The sequence below is a fragment of the Cavia porcellus genome, unplaced genomic scaffold (genome assembly GCF_034190915.1).
Source record: "Cavia porcellus strain 051 isolate PalLab524CR breed Dunkin Hartley unplaced genomic scaffold, mCavPor4.1 scaffold_7, whole genome shotgun sequence".
In the NCBI taxonomy this organism is placed as follows: Eukaryota; Metazoa; Chordata; class Mammalia; order Rodentia; family Caviidae; genus Cavia; species Cavia porcellus.
Window position 1 is genome coordinate 45,202,821 of NW_026947490.1, and position 18,491 is coordinate 45,221,311.

The window sequence follows — 18,491 nt, forward strand, 5'->3', positions numbered from 1 at the left end:
GCAACATTCATTCATGATAAGAATCTTACAGAAAATTGGAATAGATGGTCTATACCCCAATATGATAAAGACGATCTATGACAAACCAACAGCCAGAGTCATATTAAATGAACAAAAATTGATGATCTTTACTCTAAAATCAGGCACAAGACAAGGATGTCCCTTATTACCACTCCTGTTCAACAGAGCACAGGAAATACTAGCTAGAACAATTAGACAAGAGAGAGAAATAAAAGATGTAAAGATAGGAAAAAAGAAAGTTAAATTATCATTATTTGCATTCAATATGATACGCTACATAAGAAGACCCCCAAAACTCCATTGAAAGACTCCTAGATATAATAAATAAACTCAGCAATGTAGCTGGATACAAAGTTAGTACTCAAAAATCAATAACATTCCTATACACTAACAACAAAATCACTGAAAGAGTAAAAATAAAAGCCACACTCATCACAATAGCATCCAAAAAACTGAAATACTTAGGAATTCATCTCACAAAAGAAGTAAAAGAACTATACAGGGAAAATTATAATACATTGAAAAATGATATTGAAGAGGATCTCAGAAAATGGAAAGACATCTCTTATTCATGCATAGGAAGAATAAATTTGTGAAAACAGCTACTCTCCCAAAACTGTTACAAAAATTCAATGCAATCCCAATAAAAATACCATCAACGTACCTCATAGATCTGGAGAAATCACTCCTAAAATTCCTCTGGAGTGAGAAGAGACCTAGAATAGCAAAGACAGCTCTAAGCAGCAAAAGCAAGGCAGGAGGCCTCACAATCCCAGACTTGAAGTTATACTACAAAGATATGTAGTAAAATCAAAGCGATACTGGAATAAAAACATATCTGAAGTTCAATGAAATAGGTTAGAAGATAAAACCACAATGACAACACACCCAACCACTTTATCTTTGGGCCAAACAAGTTCACTGGAAAAATGACAGCCTCTTTAATAAATGGTGCTGGAAAAACTTATTCTCCATATGTGAACAACTAGATCAATTCCTATCACCATGCACTAAACTAAAGTCTAAATGGATCAAAGATCTGAATATTAAAACAGAAACATTAAAGAATGGAAGACAATTTAGGTAAAGATCTAAAAGACATAGAGGTATGTAGAGAATTCAAGAACAGCAATCAAACTGCTTGGGAAATACTTCCAAGAACCAACAAATGGGATCATGTCTTATTAAAAAGTTTCTGTATGTCAAAAGAAACAGCACAGTGAAAACAAAACCTACAACCTGGGAAAAACCTTAGTGAACTTTCCCTCAGACAAAAAGACTGCTGTCTAAAACATATAAAGGATTTAAAAAAAAATGCCCGAAATTCAAAGACCCAATCCAAAAATGAGCATCTGAGATGAATTCACAGTTCACAGATGAAGAAATACAAATGGCAAGTAAATACATAAAAAACATTCTTCTTCAATAGTCATTAGAGAAATGCAAATTAAAACAATGCTGAGATTACATCTCACTCCAGAAACAATGGCCAAGATCAAGAAAACTACAAACAACAAATGCTGGAGAGGCTGTATGGAAAAAAGGAACTCTCCTGTACTGTTGGTTGGAGCATAGACTGGTACAACCATTGTGGAGGTCAGTTTGGAGATTTCTCTGAAAGCTGGGATTGGAATTCCCATTTGATCCAGCTATTTCACTTCTAGGCATATTCCCAGAACTAAAAACATCACACCACAGTAATACATGTTCACCATGTTTATAGCAGTACAATTTGTAATAGCCAAATCATGGAAACAACCTAAGTGTCCATCAACTGAGGAATGGATGAAAATGTTGTGATACTTTTGCACAATGGAGTACTACTCAGCTATAAAGAATGATCACATTGAAACATTTATAAATAAATGGATGAAACTTGAGACCATACTCAAGCAAAATAAATCAAACTCCCATGTATAGTCTCCCTAGTGTAAGAAATGGTAAGTGTACATAAGATTTTGTGGTAATCATCATTTCCCATTACAATGCTTTGAAGTCTTATAATGTTTTTATTTATTAGTTGGAATGTTTTATTCTGTTTTGTTTGATTTTATTATGTATGATGATATGAACAGCTATTTTGAAGAAAACAAGACAATATGATAGTCATTGCTGATTTAATATCATCTTGCTTTGAAGTCTTACCATACTTTTATTCTTCTGTTTCCATTGGTTCTGTCATGTAGTATCATATTGGATTTTAATATGTGTGATACTATAAACAAATTTTTATGGAAAATGAGATAATATAGTAGTCATTTTTCACTTTCTGTTCTTTGGTTCTGAAAGTCCTGTAATACTTTTATCCTCTTGAGTGGCTTTATACTATTTTGTTATATTTGATACTATTGTATGTGAAGTTATGCACAACTATTTCAAAAAAGAGCCATTATGGTAGCTTCTGTTATATAGGGTTTTCCTGTGGTGAAGTACTGTGTTTTTTACATAGTTCTGTTCTTATCTGCTTTGTTCTGTACTCACTTGTCTTAATCTTTTTAAAATAAAATAAAAAATTAAATTATGATTGAAATGTGGGGAACCTTAGACAAAAGAGATATTGCTTCCCAGTAGCATCAGGGAAAGCTCTCTGAAGAAACAGGATGTTTCTGGTAATCCATTAGTATCCCTATTTTCTTCATGCCTTGTATACTTCAGTGTTTACATGGTTGCTATTCATGAATATTTTTCTTTTTCTCTGTCCTCAAACCCTACATGACTGTGTTGAAAGGCACAAACGTGTCATCAATGTTTGAGAAACAAGGCAAAGAATGAGATGATGGAAGATAAACAAGAGATAATCCAGGCACCAAGACACTAAGTACAAGTAGAAACCTTTGATCTCAACTGAGCTTGATTATCTGTAATTCCGGGTTTGGTTGGTTTTTGGATTGGTTTAGTTTAGTTTAGTTCAGTTTAGTACACTGTGAATTTTTGGGTCTGACCAAGACCCTTGGTTTTAAATGGGGGGGGGCAGCCTGCTATTTACCTAAGTGCTTCTGAACCTCCTCTCTCCTAGACTTGATCTCTACTTGTATTCCTTTACCTACTAAAGCCTGTATTTCCAACCTATCCACAAATACTAGTCTATGAAGTCAATAAGATTCATTATGATGCCCATTCTGGTTTGACTATTATCTTCTTTTGAAGACCTGTAACGTCTTCAATGTTTTCGTTTTATTGATTTGTTCTTTACTGTTTTGTTCAATTTTATAATAACTGATGATATAGGTAATTCTTTTTTTGCCTTTGTTCTCACATATTTTTCTTTTTTTTCTTTATTTTATTTTATTTAAAAAAAGAGAAAAAACAATACAAAACAAAGCAGTGTAAAGATACAATTAATATAGAACTACCAAAAAAAGTGAGAAATCACCAGTTAATAGATTACAATTATCATCCTAGAGACAGTTGCTCAAGTCACAGTATCAAAGCATACAAAGTGGACATTCAAACAGTGAGACTGCAGACAGTTGTGTTCAATGATCTAACCAAAAAATTTAATATGGACATCTATTTAACACCCCTAAACACACTTTAAGTTGTATACTTTAGAGCACTTTTTTTCCTCTCTTTTTTACAACAAAATTTAAACATTTTGGGTTTTATTACTTCTTAGTTCTTATTACTTTTTTTGGAAGAGAATAAAGTCAAATATGGCAAAACAAAGCTGTCAGTCAAAACCAAGTTTAGATATAGCACATGATGTAAAAACAGAGTACAAGGTTATCGACAATGGTTACCATAATGCCTCTTGCATTCCTAAAAAGAATTGTCTATCTCATTAGGTATTATAAAGTTGAACAAAACAGTAGAGAACAAGACCAATAAAACCTAAACCTTGTAAACACTATAGGACTTCCAAAGAAGATAATAGTTCAAACCAGAATGGGCATCATAGTGAATCTTACTGCCTTCAAAGTAGTTGCCTGTACCTTCAAAATTGATACCATCATACAGAATGGAACAGAGTATAATCAGTCAAAACAAGATAGTGGAAATATTACAGGGCTTCAAATCAAGTTAATAGGAAATCAAATAAGGTACTATAATATATTCTGCTATTTTTCCCCTTAATTAAAAAATCATAAAAAATAACTAAATAATTTTTAATGAATAAGGAAGAGATTGAGATAAAAGGGGACATAACATCACAACAGTACAGATCAAAGCATGACAGTTTCAGCAACCTAGTGCTTCACCACCAAAAAAACCAGTTTAATAGTAGTTACCATAGTGTCTTTTCCTTGAAATATTTGAATATAACATCATATACTATAGCTTCAAATTCTTTTTAAGATAGCAAGAGGCATTATGGTAACCATTGTTGATCACCTTGTATTTTGTTTTTACAGTATGTATTATGTCAATCCTTTTGATTTGACTGACTCTGTTTTGTTATGTCACATTTGTTTTTACTCTCTTCAAAAAAAGTAATAAGAACTGTGGGAGTAATAAAACCAAAAATGTGTAATTGTCATTGGACAAAAGAGAGGAAAAGAAAGTGCTCTAAAGGATATAACTGCGTGTATGTTTAAGTGTATAAGATAGGTAACCATATTACTGAGTTTTGTTGGATCACTGAACAGAACTGTTTGCAGTCTCACTGTTTGAATGTCCACATTATATGCTTTAGTTTTGTAACTTGAACAACTATTTCTAAGATAACAATATGTAATCTATTAACTAGTGATTTCCTACTGTTTACTTTTTATGAAATTCTGTATCACTTGTACCCTTTTTCTGTTTTTTTTTCTTTTTCTCCTTAAACAATTTTTTTTTAAATTGCAGTTGCAAAATCTATTAAGACCAGTCCAACAAAGATAGAGGATTAGAGTTAGCAGTACTCATAACCTGCTTAAACATCATTCTCCAGACAGGCAGTTACCCAGAACTCATATGAATGAAAATGTAGGCCCAAACATGAAATTTAAACAAAAGAGAGAACTCAGCCATCTTTTTCCAGCATAAAGACTCTCTAGAGCTAACGGTAGAGTCATTTCTCAGTCCTGATACTGCTTATAGAGTAGATGCCAAGATACACATTTTGTGAATGTGTGTAACCCCTACAGCAAAGCCGGGAAAAAAAAGCATGAAACTTAGTGACATAACTATGGCCTATCTGTAATCTGTAGCATCAAACTAAGTCAAGAAAGCAGAGGTGAGGGTCTGGGAACCATAGTCATGTGCAGTGACTGGATGCCAGGAGAGATCACAGGACAATGGATAGCCAGTCAGGCAAGCAACTGTGATCTCTGTAAATCTAAGCACTCACAACCACAGTATTCCTGTCACAGCTCCCATTCCATTAAGAATGAAGTCCAGGGACTTAGTACTCAGAGGGGAAAGACCACTCAAAATAGAACAGTAAGGGAGCAGGAAATATCAATGAGAGGGAAAAAATCACACCAGGATAAATTAGTCATTGGGACAGAAAATAATAGTTGTTTGGCTCTGAATAGGGCCGTGGAAATAAGCCACAGGCAGGGAAACACATCAGTTGTAACTCAGTGAACCAGGGTTAGCAGAGGAACACAGAAACAGAGCTAAAGAAGCCACATTTCCACCCACACAAGACACACAAACGTTCTGAGCTTCCCTGCCAACTCTCCAGGTTTCCAGGCACCACAGAGCCAAGCACCCATGGAAATTCATTCCACCTGCCACTAAGACCAAAAAGCCAGGAACCAGAATGTGCACACTCTCACTGGTTGCTAAACTCTGCTGAGTTCCATGCAAAGCACTCTTCCCACATCATGTTCAAGCAGCACTAAAGCAAAGAGATATTTTTAAAATCTCTATCTAGACCCAGAAAAGCAACAAAATAGAAGCAGTTGTAAAAAATCCATCAACTAAGAAATGTCCCAGAATTGATATATGGAATACAGACTTCTAGCAGAATTACAGGGAAGATCTTACACCAATATTCTTCAATTTCTTCAATAAAATCAGAAAGGCATGAAATTTATGAAATGCATTCCTAAAAGCTAACTTCATCCCATAAAAAATCCAAGCAGACATGTAACAGAAATGAAAGTTTAGGTCAATTTCTTTAATCAATATAAATTTAGAAATGTACAAGAAGATGCTGATAAACAAACTACTGAAAACATTGTACAATGTGCCTAAGTAGGCTTCATTCTGAGATGATCTGATGCACATAAGCAATAAACATCATGCTCTACATAGACAAGTATAAAAACTACCCAATCGTCTCAACAGACATGGTGAATCTCTGACAAAAGCCAACATCCATAGATTATCAAAACCTTGATGAAAATAGGTATACAGGGACCTTAATTCAAACAGATAAGTCATGTATTACAAACCCCCCATCAACATCACACTAACTGAGCAAAAGTTAAAAGCTTTTCCTCTAAAATTCCGAAGAAATAGGATACTTTCCCATTAAAGAACAACAGAAGGATTTCATGATCACTAAGCGAACACTATAAAGTGTTTTGAAAGAAATCCTACAGAGCAATAAAGATAACTACTGTTCAGGAACAGCATCAAAGGGGATCACTGTGCAGGGCAGGCCACTGAATGGAAAGGAAAAGTAGGGGACCAATGGCGTGAAGATAGAATTGCAGGGATGAGGAAAGACATGCCAATTGTAACCATTAGTGTAGAGGGTCTCAATACGCCAATAAAAAGAAGCACTGGATGGATGGATCAAGAAACAATGTCCTTCAATACACTATATACAAGGAAAACATTTCACTTGAAAGTAAATTCACAGAATGAAGGTTCAAAAAGGAGACCAATGCTCCATGTCCCGGGAAACCAGAAAAAAGAAGAGGTACCTTGCCCAACAACACAGAATTGACAGAAAAAATATGACATTTTTATACCACTGAGTGCAACCCAAATATAAAGAAAGATAACCTCCAGATTTTTCAAGGTAAAAAAGAAGCAACTTGAGATTACGCTCGTAAGTGAAATTGGATGGATGTGCATGAGTGAACATGGTGTTAGGGTTAGAGATATAGCTCAGTGGCACACCATCTGCCTGGAAAGCTTCAAGTTGAGTTCAACTCGCAGTACCAAAAAAAAAAAAAAAAAAAAAAAAAAAAAAAAAAAAAAAGGAAAAAAGAACATTATATTGTGCCCCTACTATAAAAACCTCAAGAATTTAGTTGATATAAAATGTCCTATAGATATTGTGAAAGCAAAGGAGGAGAAAATGATTAAAAAGGGAAAGAAAAACTGGGATGGGGAAAACAAAGAAGGGAAAAGAATATATATATATATATATATATATATATATATATATTATATATGGATGCATATAAATATTAGATAATTATACTACTACTCACTGTTAGCCCAACAAAAAGAACAGCTTGTACTTTCATTGTTTATTTTTATGCATATGTGTAGTAAGCTGAAAAACTACTTTGAAGACAACAATATGAAGTATATTAAATATTCTGATCCCCTATTATTCTGTTTTGAAATTTTGTAGCATCATTTTTACTCTTGTTTTGGTTCTATAATTAAAAATATAAGAAGAAAGCAGGAAGCATTATAATCACAAGTGTAAAATGGCAGTACAAAGCTACAGTTAATATAAGAAGAATTTTACTGACACAAAACAGATAAAGCAATTCTGGGCATATAACTGGGATTTCACAAACAGCTCAAGCTATTTAACCAGCTGATATTCAACAAGGAGCCCAAAATTATGATGGAGAAAAGATACCTCTTTAATAAATTGCCCTAGGAAAACTTCCTATCTATGTTCAGAGGTGTGAATGTAGACACTTATCTATTCCCCTGTACTATACTGTATCCAAATGCATTAAAGGCCAATATTCAGAAAATAGAACTACTGAACCTAGTGGAAGATGAAATGTAAAATTATTGAAGATACAGACATAGGCAAAGGGTTTCTGATTAGAAACATAGTGTCACAAGAAATATACAAATCAACAAATGTGATTCTTTCAAATTTACAGTGTCTATACAGAAAGAATAAAAACAGCTAGAATGAATAGATAACCTAAAAAACAGGAAAAATATTGCCAGCTTTTTCCTTGGAAAAATGCTAATATCTAGAATATCAAATATCTACATTTAGTGTTTAATAACTGACAAAAATTTCAAAACATTGGTACTAAAATATTTTCCAACATGTAGAATTTCAAAATTTAATGCTGTAAAATTACTCACAAAACACATACAAGTACCTATACATTCTTCCCCACAATGTGAAAATGAAAAACACAATACTGTTTTTAAATTCTTTTAAAAGTCAAGAAATCCCTAATGCCACTATCTCACAAGAATGTGCTTAGAATTAAATGAAGACATAAATAACGCTAAACAAAATATTCACAGATTGAATGCACATACATAAATGATGAAGAAAGATATACAAATCGCAAACACATAATTTTGTTTTCTCAGTTGAAAAAAATGTAACTCAGGAAATTAACAGAATAAAACATATAAACAACATTCTCAATCCCAAGAAAAATACCAAACACATATCTTGATAAGGAATAAAACCTGGACACATGATTTTTATTTATAAAAATCTCAAAATATAGTAACATATGTTTCTTTTGTTGACCTACATTGTGATTCAGCTTACAACAAATTCAGTCTTTGACATGATCAAAAACAGTGGATATGCACAATGTTGTAAGAGCATTGACTCCTGGATTCATGATCCAAAATTCTAGATATCCTGGAACTAACGCAAACTCACAAAAATGAGGCAGTAAGAGATCACAAGATATCCTCATATGACCTGTAAAAATATAAAACCAAAAAAAAAAAAAAGAGTGTCTCAAAATAAAAGATATTGATAAATATACATTCAGAGAATCATTATGTAGTAGAATCAGCCAAAGTGTCCAAAAATGAATACTGGATACATGAAAGATGGTGTGTGTCCCTGCAATGGACAATTATAGGTAGAAGGGAAATTCTCACATAGGCTAGAAAATGTATGAAATGAGAACATACGGATATGTGAAAGATACCACACAAGAAAAGAAAATGTGGTGTGACACTGTTTTGAGCCACCAGAAATAGTAAAACTCACAGAGGTGGGAAGTAGAATGATTGTTATCAGGCACTAAACAAGGACAAAAATGAGGAGTTGTTTAAAGGGAAAGTGGGGTCTGCTTTGCAAGAGGAAAGTACTGGAGATGGAAGATAGTAATGGTTCCAAAAATGTAGGAATGTACTTAACAGAAACAACTGGTAAAAATTTTAACTGTGTGTATTTTAAAGAGGATTTATGAGTTTGCTTTACACAAGGCATGAAAAGATAACAGGTGAACACCTGGGGAAAGATGAAGGCAAATGTCCTGCTATTAGGTAAAAGGCAGAAAAGATAGCAAACTGTATGGAAAAAATGATTAAAAGAATAAAATCATATTCTATAAAATCATAATACAAATAACACCAAAATAATCAAACAAGGCACTAGTACTGCCAAAATGATCCAGCCAATTCAGATGGAGTATCCTGGAAGGTGAGAAAGAGGCCAGAGAATGTCATATCAAATCATAAACACACATGACCCCTCTTCTTTCTTAGTCTTCATATGTGTGCTTCATTCTCTAAAAGTCTTTCCTCCTCTCCACCTCTCCTTCCCACTACTAAACCTCTCTTCTCATTATTACTCCCTCAATTCATCAGTTCATTTAAACCTTGAACTGTCTCCCATTTCCAGTCTGAGCCCCATCTTTTCTCACCACAGTGGAGGATGATGTCCTGCCCTTCTAGACTGCTGTGCTTCACTCAGCAAGACAGCCCAGCAGCCTCTTCAGCTGCCACATCCAGGATCACTTAGAGATACCATGTTTCATGAGCATTGGGCAGGACATCTCTTTTCTGAGTTTCAGGTAGCTCCTGCTCCCCCCGCATCCACATCACCCACACAGGCTTCAGGTAGAAGCCAGACACATGGCACACCAGCTACAGAAGACCTGGCCCAGCGCTGGGTCCTTGGGACTGTCAGGCCTCAGGTTTCACTGGGACAGAAATGGGCAAGGAGAGTGTCATGTTATAACTCAAGCCCAGAACACTTGGCTCAGAAACAGAACTTTGGGCATTGCTTCTTCTACACTTTTACAGTGAGTTTAGTTATTGAGCAAGCCCTTCTAGTATCCTGCCACTTAGAATTAAAGAAAGTGACACAAGAGAAACAGAACACTAACCTTGATTCTGTATATCTGGCTTCTCTGACTCTAGGACACCAAACAGATACCTGAGACATGTTATTGTGAGGAGATTTTCCACAATATCACAGATTCCTTTATACTGTAATATTAATGAACAGAATTTCTGAGCCCTGATGCCACCTTCTGGGGCAGGCCAACATGTCAAATTCTTGATACTCAGGAAATCCAGTCCCTCTAAAGCTACCCTCAAGAATAAGTCAATGCTTCCTCCAGAATTCAGCTCACGGCCTGCGATGCCCTGGAACTCAAAGGGATCTGTGGAGAAAAAAAAAAACAGAGAGGTGTTAACACCAGTAAAGAAAAAGAAAGAGATGGGCAGAACTAAAATCACTGCAGCACTTTAGAAAGCTTCAGTAAATTGCATCAGAAAGTGGTACGCATGTCATGAAGGCAGAGTAAAATGTATAAAGAGATAAAGATGAGAGAAGAGTTGCAAAGCAAAAGGAGGTACAAGTGAGCATAAGTACAACATTCCAGAATGAATCACCAGGAAATCAGAGGAGGAAAGAAAGGGAAGAGAAGGTGAAAACAATGAATGAGAGAAGGAAGGCACAATTTAAATAACAGAGGCACGGGAAAGTAAGATGCAAGTTCACATAAGATAGTCCTGGGATTGGTCAAAAAATGGAGCCCTTAATCTATCAGAGATGAGTGCAGAGGCAGCATATTCAGGAAAGCATTGTGGAATATGGAACATGAGAAGAGATTTCTCTAAAAAGAGCAGTTGAGAGAAGGTGGAAGAGGTGGAAGGACAAAAGATGTCCATGGCCTGAAGCAAGAGAGGATAGAACACTTGAAAAACTCCTGCCCCTCAATCTTAAAAGTATGCTCACACTGCAACTGGAAATCATTCATAAGTTCCTGGATTTCTCTGATGAATCCCAACATGTAGACTTGAAATAGCTCCTCCAACTCCAAAACCTCATGATTGCTGAAGTCTCCTGTAGACCACAGTTTCTTAAATATGATAGTGCCTGTGTCGCTGTCAAAGCTAATAAGCTCCATATTTCCCAACGAGCCTGAGCATCGACTTTGTGCCATGCTATGGTTGAAAAAGGATGAGATTTGGATGCCATGGAAAGAAGTTGGTCCATGTAAGGCTGTGAAAAAAGGAACCATAAAGTGGTGAAAAGAAAGAAAGAGCAAGAAGGAAAGACAACAAAACTCTGAAACTGTAGAAAACATGAGATCTGACCCATCTGAGAGCCCCACAGCCTCAAGTTCCAGCCCCAACCTCCAGAATGGTAGAAGAGGCCTGGAGACTTTAGGACTTAGACCCTCAATGCCTCCTGGTGAGCACAGCCTGCCTTTATCCAATCCCATGCACTATAGTCAGGAGCTGCCAAAGTTCCTCTTACAGTTCTGAGTGTTATCAGCTGTGAAGAGAAATGCAAGCAATGCTAGTGCCAGGAGAAGCATTTCACTGAGGGAGAGAGATCTTCTTTACCTAAGTTTGTGTTTGATCTCTGAGTTTAGCAACTCTTTTATGCTCTGTACTTCATAGTAGTGAGTTTCTTTCTCTTTTACCTGACAGTCTCTTTGTCATGCAATTTTGTGTCAGTGAATCATTTGCCTCCCACTCTCCAGGTTCTCCTACTCCATCTTTCATTTCCCCTGTGGTCCTGACTTCCAGACTGACTCTTGTCTCCCTGCATCCTAGTTTCTCTCCCTGACCTCAGCTTTCTTCATGTGAGCTCAGAAAATCCCTGTGTGGCTAGAAAGTTCTCTCCACTTGCATAAGCCATTATTGATAGATCTAGATGAGCAAAAAATTCTAAACACCTGCTCCATAGTCCTTCGTCTTCTGGGAATATATTCATCATTTATCCACCCAAATGAGCATCTCTCCATCACTTGTCCTGTCCTCTGTGTTTCCCATTACTTTTTCTAGTGTTCTTTGTCTCCACTTCCTATTTCATCATTGTCTAGGTCAGCAAGTCCCAGGTTTCTGCGTCTGGCTTTCCATTTTCATATTTTGACTTCCACTTTAACACACTCTGTATAATGTCCAATTGTGACAATAAAATCAGTCAAGGCACATAAATCTAAAGGAAAACATAGTAGATATCACATAGGTTAAAATCCTGAACAACTGAGAATATGGCAAAAATAAGTCTCTTATTCTAGCTTACTTTTTGACAAGATTATATCTTTTTTAATAAATAGAGGCTATTGACACTGGAATGCCTTTAATCAAGTAACTCATGGTCTTTTTTATTGTTTTTTGAGAGTGCTATACAGCTCAAGTTGGCCTTAAGTTCACATTGTAACCAAAGTAGGCCTCAAACTCACAGTAATCCTCATACTTCAGCCTCCAGAGTTCTGGGACTACAGGATTGCACCACCAGGCCAGGTTATTTTTGTTTATTTTGCTTTGTTTGGTACTGAGAATCAAACTCATAACCTTGCACTTGCCAGTATAGTGCTGTGCTACTTAGCTAGATACTTAGCCCTTAATCTAATCATTTTAAACCTGTACAAAAACTCCAGTGGAATGAAGGACATTACAGTACACAGTACTCTCATACCAGTCAACACCTAGAAAACTATCAAAATGTGGAAATAGTTTCTGTTCTTAAAACAGTGGTAAAATGCTGTTTTAAAATATTGTTAATACAATATTTAATACCATATGAAAATACTGCTTGTATGGAGTTCCTTGTTGCTGTTTTCTTCATGTCTAATGCTATACACTCAAGCATTTACATGGATTCTTTTATTCAACTTTCTGGATCCTTAACCCCTCTATAAACTTTTGAAAGGAACAAATACACCATGAATGAATGAGGAGCAAGGAAAGAATGAGGCTAGAGGGATAAGAACCTCATTTTCAATTTTTTATATGTGGATATCCAGTTTCCCCAGGATAATTTGAGGAGAAAACTTTCTTTTCTCAAATATACATTTTGGAAAATCTTGTTGAGATGGCTGTAGATGCACAGATTTCTTTCTAGGTATTAATTCTCTTTACTGGGATTATGTTTATGTGTTAATGTGCCCTCTGCCTGATAAACTTTCATTTTGTTTTCATGTCAAGTTTTGTAAAGATTTCACATTGTCTTTCATGAACTTAATGTAAATATTATATATAAAAAAGAATCTAAGGAAAAGATAGAAAACACAAAGACCTCACTTCACAAGATGGTGAACAAAACATCACAAAACTAAGGAAAAGGTAGAAACCACAAAAATTATTTGAAAACAATTTATTTCTACTTTTTATTACAGTAAATATAATATTAATTTTCTCACAATGCTTTGTCAATTCCTTTTATAGGTGAGGTCTGGGTCTCCCTCTTCTACTTTCAAAAACCTGAATGAAAATTAAAGATATCTCATGAGCTGTCATAAATTCGAATGTTGTGAATGCTATTTCTAGTCCAACCAAACTAGCACTGTGAGCATGAGTGAGCTCTGATAGCAACAATGTAAGGCTAAGAGAGAACCAAATGAAACATAATACTACAGAGAAATAATCAAGGCAATGTAAAAAGGTTTTATATTTTCAGTTCCTATTAAAGGAGAAATAGATTTTAGACTGTCTCTAGCCACTTAATCAAAGATCAGCTTCTACATGTGAGAGAATAGTGATTTTAGTAATTTACTACATATCAAGCAATTTGAGCTTAACACAGATATTCAAAGGGGTTAAATCTGACACATGAAAGGAAGGAGGATTAGAGTATTTCCAGAAATATGTAGAGGTAAAGGTGAGAAAAATCATAGACAAAAGAAGGAGGCTTAAGAATTAACGGCATGTTCCTTTTCTTTATTTTGTGAAATCAATGTATTGAAACATTTTTGGATCCAAGGAAAGATTTTATCTTTATTTTAAATACAGGGCTAAGAAAAATAACGATCATGAAGCATGCGTGCACCCTTGTAGATAATTTGAAAAGACAAATCTAGGCTAACCAAAACGGTGAATGGGAGAGACAGACAACAGGAAGTATGTGGAAGCTTTATTGGTATTCATTCGTATGTTAGCAAATAATATTCTGAGCCTGAATAAACACAGAAACAAATACTACAATCAAACATGAAAAACACTACAATTTATAATCCTAACAAAATTAATTTATACTGTAGAATTCTGAGTGGAAAATACTGGCACTTGCTATTTTTATGATATCGTCACTTCAAGTACTCTTAAGCTATAAAATTTTAAATAATAAATATTTTTGAGATAAGTAAAATTCTAGGAACAATACCTTTGTGTCTCTATATTAAATCAAAGTCAGAGGAAACCTAGCCACACTGTCACTCCTGTGTTAAGGAAACACCCAGCGTGATGAGAACCTTCTCTTTTATTCATGCCTTACCAATATTTTCACAAGGCATTTTAGGTGGAGGAAAGAACCAAGTGTGTTTTGACAAGCAATCAGAGATGTTTATCCTAATACACTAGCACCTATCTTGTCTTATTATGACCTTGACTATTTTAAAATATATATTTAGAATACAATTTTAAAATATGAGCTGTGCTCAATAGGATTGGCTTAAATTACCTTATGTTTTTCCTGGAAGAAATGCAGTAATGAAGGATATTATGTATACCAGTTATTAACTCTATTATGTGGGCTAAAAATGCACAGTGAGTGATGCCACATTCTCTACTACTGAAAATAAATACATTATCATTTATTGTACATGAAAGTTTCTCATTGACTCCTAGAAAATCCAAAACAGATCTCTAGACATCAAATTATATATCTTTTACCAGTATTCCAAAAGTTCATCACATCAGACTCTATTTTGTAGATGACAGATAGAGACAAAACAGAGGCTGTCAGTTGTCATCCACATGATTTTTCTTTCATCATACATCTTTTATTTTGGATAGGACTGCCCAGTGTATTCCATACAGTGTAGATTCAGATACAAGAACAAATCTTAATACAGTCATGACACCAAAGACATAACACAATATCAAGTAGACTCAGTGCTCCACATGACACTAGTGACATAAGGCAGTAACAACAGGCAGCTGTTACAATGATCCTGGAATAGATGCTAAATACGTTCATAGGATGCTCCAGGATTTAGTACAGTTCAAGGGACACATGCCTTAGAGTCAAAAAATACCAGAGGGAGGGAGATTTTGAGGCCTCTCTCAGGGTGTCTCGGGGTGACATTATGGTTTCTCCTCAGGGCCAAGTTTTGCCAATTTGAACCACACTTTTGCAACTCATGCCAGCATTGTTTTCACTTTAATCATCCCTTTCTTGGTCTTAAGCTCAGCTCAGGTTACTAATCCATTCAAGTTATGGTTTCTGTCTGAATGTTTCCCAAAGACTCATGTGGTCAGGGAGAAAGGCAAGTTTTTTAGAGGCAGCAGAATCTGTAGTATATGATTGGTTCATTGTCTAGTGCTAAGATTAAGAGTATGAGTGCTACATCCACCTTAGGCAGATAATTGCATTACAATATAAATGAGGAAAGAAGGTTTGTCCCTTACCATTTTTGGTATTGTTGCTTTTATTGTTTTCTGCTACTATGCATTGTTGTCCCTCTATAATATCACCCTGCCTTGAATCCGGTGATTACGTACTGAAACATTTACAAACCATGAGCTAAATTAACCTTTCCTCCATTAATTTTAAACTTCAAATATTTTGTCTCAACGAAGAGAAAAATGTAACTAAAATGATTCAATAGGACATGAAGATAAAGATCAACAAAGGAACACATGGCACTTAACGTCTGCAAAAACCACTACCCAGCAAAACTTGAAGAGCATTATTTGCCATTAGTAATAAATGATACCAAAATATGAACCTGAGGCTGAACAAAACTTCACATGGAGATTGGTAATCCTCTCTCAATGAAGGAGCACAAGACGCAGGGCCATTTGTGCATTAATGAAGGTTTTGTGAGAATATAGATAAAAAGAAATACATTCAACTCTGTTTCTTTAGAGCATTCAATAAAAAATACAATAATTATCATCAAACTTGCCTTAACAGCAAATAATGAGATTTCTCAGTTGATGCAGAAAATTATGAAAATTACCCCCAATTTTTAATTAAAAGTCAACCTATTAAGTATAAAGGGAAATTTATTCAACAGAGTAAGTGTTGTCTATGAAAACTGCAAAGCTAACATCATAATAAATGAAAGATAACATAAAACATATTTTGTATATCTGATACAAGATGAGAATGCACAATCTTATCACTTCTATGTTAAGGACTGAAAGGACTTCCAAAAGTAATCAACCAATAAAAGCATATATGATCAGAGACATCAATCTGAAAACACTGACTAAAATTGTTACTGTTCTATGATGACATGAACACACAGAAATAAAACCACAAATTATAGTACTAGTAAATGAACTTAGGAAAATTGTACAATGTAAAATCAACCAGTAAAATGAGTATTTCTGAATACATAATAGCCTTATGTGTACCATAGTTTAACAGGATTTAAACTGCACTTCAAACTTTTCTTATGACTAACTATAATATTTTATCCAGGATGACCTATATATTATAAAATTTTTTCTTCCCCATACAGTAACACTATGGGGTCATAATCATCACCACAGCCAACATCAAAAGATTGGGAGCTAAATGAAGTAACGTTTGCATCCTTTATAAATGGGGAAATATAGGTTCTTGGACTAGTTATGAAGAAGTACCTACATCTGAAGGACATTCATGCAGAAGAGACATCTTCTAGAGAAGCGTCAATACTAATGATGAAGTTACGTATCATAAGAAATTGGCAAGCACATACATGGAAAATAAAATAAAATAATAAAGAGAAAACAGGAAACAAAATGCAAAGAAAAATCAAACTCCAGACCTCCATCCCACTGAGGACAAGCCAAAAACTAAATGAGACAGATAAAATTGGAGATCAAAGAATTAAATTTTCTGAAATCGTAATAACAAATGAAAAGAGAAGTGCAAAAGTCTATAGAGAAAATAATCTCTTGGGTAGAAAAAAATGATGTCTAAAATCAAAGATAATTGACTATACACAGATAAAACAATAAATGACTTTTAAAAATGATGCAAACAAAAAATCCTTAACATTGGAAATAAATGGAATCCAAGAATCAGATTCAGCCTGAAATCCAAGTGATTAAAATATCCTTTGAAAGTATGCATAACAGATGGAACAAAGAGGATACAATTTCAGAGCTTGAAAACAGAATTGTATAAGTGATCATGAAAAGAAAATGGTCAAGATCAAGAGACTATTTAAAAGCATTCCAACAGTTAAAAGGTGAAGCAAAGAAGAATAACATAAAATTGATTGCTGTCAATCAAAAAGCTGGAGGCAGCACAATGACCATAAAAATACTCTTAACAGAAAGAATGGCAGAAAAATTCCCAAGTATGGATAAAGTATTTGACATATAAATAAATGAAGTATATGAAACTAAAAACAACCGTGAGAAAAATAAAACTAGACCAGATATACAATACTCAATATTTCAGAATTTCAGTATAAGAACAGAATACTAAAATGTGTTAGAGAAAGGAAAGCTTATGAGAATCATGGCAGATATCTAAAAGTAAATCCTCAAGTAAAGAGAGTTTGTAAAGAATTATTTCAAGTCCTGAGGAAAAAAACAAAAACAACTTCCAAATCAAATTGATGTACCCTGCAAAACTATTTTTCAAAATTAATGAATTTTTTCCAAGACCAATAAAGAGGAAAAATTCATACCAAAAAATATACTCACAAAGAGTAATGAAAAATATTCTAGACAGACTTAAAAGTGTTCACAATTTCAAGAATAAAATCAGGTACAGCAAGCATCTGAATAGAACAGAAAAGCAGGAAACCTACAGCAGGAAAATAATATGAAAAGGATAAAGCACTGTGTATCACTTACAAATGTCAATGTAAATGACTACAATTCATCAATCCAAAAAAACAGACTGGAAGAACAGATCAAGAAAAGTGATTCAAAAATATTCTGTGTATAAGAAACATATTTAACTCAAAAAGAAATTCATAGATTGAAAGTCAAAGTTGGGAAAGCAAACATCTAGGAACCCAGACAAAAATAGGGGCAGTTATAATGTTTACAGACAATGTAAACTTCAAACGAAGAATAATTAAAAGAGATAAAGCAGTTTACTACAAATTTGTTGGGCGAAAACTTCAACAAGAAGACCTAAGAATCATAAATATGTATATAACAAATATTGGACCACTCAAATATATTGGTATGCATAAAATTAAGTGATAACATGATTGTAACAGTAAATTTCAAACCCCCATTGTCAAAAAGACATAGATCACCTAGAA

General features: G+C 34.5%; 1 pseudogene; it reads right to left on the reverse strand.

Moving 5' to 3' along the window:
- Window positions 1-8,754: 8,754 nt before the first annotated feature.
- On the reverse strand, window positions 8,755-11,639 carry LOC100734334 (T-cell surface glycoprotein CD1b1-like; annotated as a pseudogene).
- Window positions 11,640-18,491: the final 6,852 nt, after the last annotated feature.